The sequence below is a fragment of the Lactuca serriola genome, chromosome 9, assembly GCF_051521515.1.
Source record: "Lactuca serriola cultivar US96UC23 chromosome 9, Lser_US96UC23_V15, whole genome shotgun sequence".
Taxonomy (NCBI): Eukaryota; Viridiplantae; Streptophyta; class Magnoliopsida; order Asterales; family Asteraceae; genus Lactuca; species Lactuca serriola.
In genome coordinates this window covers 136,939,686-136,943,316 of record NC_136416.1, presented here as the reverse complement: position 1 = coordinate 136,943,316, position 3,631 = coordinate 136,939,686, and the positions used below count along the sequence as shown (strand labels likewise).

At 39.2% G+C, this 3,631-nt stretch overlaps 1 non-coding gene across 1 annotated transcript; it reads right to left on the bottom strand.

The window, feature by feature from the left end:
- Positions 1 to 2,491: 2,491 nt before the first annotated feature.
- LOC145077515 (small nucleolar RNA R71) lies at positions 2,492 to 2,598 on the bottom strand. The gene has a single exon (XR_013693258.1). It is a non-coding gene; the product is annotated as a small nucleolar RNA R71 (small nucleolar RNA).
- Between the last annotated feature and the right edge of the window lie 1,033 nt (positions 2,599 to 3,631).

Genomic DNA, 3,631 nt, shown 5'->3' with positions numbered 1-3,631 from the left:
CAAAATAGCTTTCAGAACTCGGTATGGACACTACGAGTTCGTAGTGATGCCCTTCGGTCTAACCAATGCATCGGCTGTATTCATGGACCTGATGAACCGGGTGTGTCGTCCCTTCTTAGACAAGCTCGTCATCATGTTCATTGACGACTGATATGAGCATAATTAGTTAATTATTTAGCACATATTTTTTATCATTTTTAATTAATTATGTGAACAATGTGGACAAAAGGTACTTAAAATGTTTTGAATTTTGTTTTCAGTCCAGAAGATATGCTTGGAAGTAAAAGGAAGCAAGGAGAAGCAACTGAAGATCAAAGAATGAAAATAAGAGACAAAAGACCATCTACTCGGCGAGTAGACGGCTTTACTCGGCGAGTACACGTGAATGTTCCAGAAGATAGATACGATCCCTGATCCAAGACGGATAACTATACACCTACTCGGCGAGTAGGACATATATACTCGCCGAGTACCCCCTGTTTTGAGATATCTATAAAAATCGAACCTTTATCCGAGGGGAAGACATTCCTGGCGATTTTTGAAGGTCAAGCTACGATTAAGAGCCCTAAAGGACGCTGAGGAACCCTAAGCTTCAATCTTTTGAAGAATTCAAGCAATTAGGTTAATCCTACCACTTAGATTTAAGAATTGAATATGTTTGATCTAGAAAACCTTGTTTTTATGTTTGTTTCTACTGCAACTATGAACTAAATTCGTTTTTGTTTCTGTTTGGGGAATACCAAGGAACTCCTATGGTTTAATATTTAGTTTTTGTTTGATTGTTTATTGGTGATTTATTAAATTAAGTTTGTTAAAGAACCTTATGCATTAATCACTACTATTTTCTGTTAATTGGAAGACAATTAGGCTGCATGAACATCTCTTAGTTGTTAACCTCATATGTCTATGTGAACACTAAACCATATGCTTAGAAGTAATGATTATGAAACTAAGATTAATAAGACAATAGGAAGATTAATGTGTGAGCTTGTTTGAGAAACCATCAAACAAGAGGTTAATTGAATTAATAACTTAATTGACCATTACAAATCTTATTTAATCCAAACCATTAATCTAGGGAATTAATTAGTTTAAACACTTGATCACCGCTTAAATTAGTTAATTGTCTAAGGGTTAGGAGTAATGAACATGAACCTAACCATTATAATTGGTAACCAATAGCAATTAATCTATCATAAATACAAATAACCATAGGAGTGAATTGGTTGAACCTAAATAGAAACATCTTTATCAAACTTGGCGAATAGTTGTTGCTTTAGTTATTTAGTTAATTTAGTGTGCCTAAGTTTCTAGTCTTGCAAAACTAGAAGAAAACCCCTTTTACTTTTATTAGTTGTTTAGTTAAAATTAGTTATTAGTTTAATTTCCCGTTCCCTGAGTTCGACACCTTACTTACTAATCTATACCACTAAAAGACAGGTTCACTGCCTTTGTGTGTTAAATTTATTAATTAAAAGTAGGGATAAAACAAGTGCATTTTACACACATCAAGTTTTTGGCGTCGTTGCCGGGGAACGGTTCTAAATAATTAATCTAATTCCTAAATTTTTTTCGATCCTTTGTGTGAGTTTACTTGCATAAAGTTCTTTTATTGTAATTTAGTAATTAGTAATTAGGTTTTAGCATCTGTTTTAATTTAGTATTAAATTTAGAATTTTTTCAAAATATCACTGATACTCGCCGAGTGCAATCGCACCGACTCGGCGAGTAGCAGTTTATTTAGCAGTAAATTTTAATTGTTTTTAGTACATTTTTTTTGTTCTTTCTACGCTTTTATTCTGTTTATTTCAGGACTTTCATGACCAGAGGATCAAACACCCCACTGGTACCCCCGTTTGAAGATCCCGAAATCGCATTGAAAAGAAACAAGGGAAAGGACGTGGATAGTTCAAGTACACCAAAGAAATCACCCTTGTCCAATTTGAAGACTGTTTTTGGGAAAAAGAAGAGCAGCAAATCAGGAGCATCCAGCGCTTCCTTAGTAATCGACGAACCGGCTAAGGAAGATATTGAGTACGAGACCGAAGAAGAAGAGGACCTGACATACGAGCACGAAACCGAATCCGAGGAAGAGTTAGCCGTCACAATGGCTAACATTGATGAAATCCCCATGGGAGAATGGAAGAAGAGGATGCGAGACGACACTGGCCCGGGACTTGTGCAACCTGCAATTCCCGCAACTGCTACCTTCGAGCTAAAGGGTCATATCCTAGCTTTACTTAAGGAAATACCCTTTTATGGAAAAGACCATGAAGATGCCTACAAACATTTGGATGAAGTCAATGATGTAGCTGATTACTTCAATGTTCCAAATGTGCCCCGCGAGACTCAACTACTTCGTATGCTTCCGGTGACATTCAAAGGTGCTGCAAAAGACTGGCTCAAGTCACTTCCCCCCGGATCAGTCACCACTTGGACCAAGATGAAAGATGAATTCATTGATCACTTCTGCCCACCTTCCAAGATAGCCAAGTTGAAGAAGGCCATTGCTAACTTTGAACAACAAGCTGGAGAGTCTCTATATGAAGCTTGGGAAAGGTACAAGAGCTTACTAAGAAACTGCCCACACCATGACCTTAACAGCCAGCAAGAAGTGTCCATCTTCTATGATGGAGTCAATGTCACAACCAGGCAGTTACTAGACTCGCAAGGCCCGCTCTCAAAGAAGCCACCCCCGGTGATCAAAGAATTGATTGAAGAATTCTCTAAACACTCTAGAGAATACCACAACCCTAGGCATGATGTCACTAGGGGAGCTGCCTATGCAGCTACTGAAGACTTATCCGCGGTCATGGCTATGCTAAAAACCATGGATAGGAGGATGGATAAAATGGATCAAACAATCCATGCTATTCGGGTGGGTTGTGAAAACTGCAATGGGCCTCACCTCACTAGAGATTGTGATTTAGATGAAAATGGCAACAAGAAGGCGCAAGTGTGTTACTCAAGTCGAGACCGATATGATGAAGACTGGCGAAAACAAAAGAAAGATTGGCTCCCTTATGAAGAGTACAAGAAAGCCAAGGAGGAAAGGTTTAGGCAAAAAGGGAGAGGGTTCTACCAAAAGGAGGAATCGGTGCAAGAAAGGAAGCCAAGCTTGGAAGAAATGCTCACAAAATTTGTAGCCGCTTCAGAAAAAAGACATAGTGACCATGATGCTGCAATTCAAGAAACAAGAACCATGCTAAGGAACCAGCAAGCATCTTTTCACAATATAGAGACACAGCTTGGGCAACTTGCTCAACAAATCAACCAAAGGTCACCGGGAGAACTTCCTAGCAAAACTGAAAATAACCCACGAGGCGCGCAAATAAACATTGTCACAACAAGAAGTGGGAAGATAATCACCCCCTGACACCTATTCAGACTGAGCCATCCAAGAAATCACAGAAGGAGGAGGCAGAAAAGCAAGCAGAAAACCAAGAAACACACTCTGACAGTCCTACTCGCCGAGTACCACGTATGGACTCGGCGAGTACATCACAAAATCCCACTGCACAGATTCCTGAAAAACTTTACCAGCCTCCCATGCCATACCCAACCCGAGCTAAGAAGGAGAAGCAGGAAGAAGAGTATCAGAAGTTTCTAGATCACATCAAGACTCTTCAAA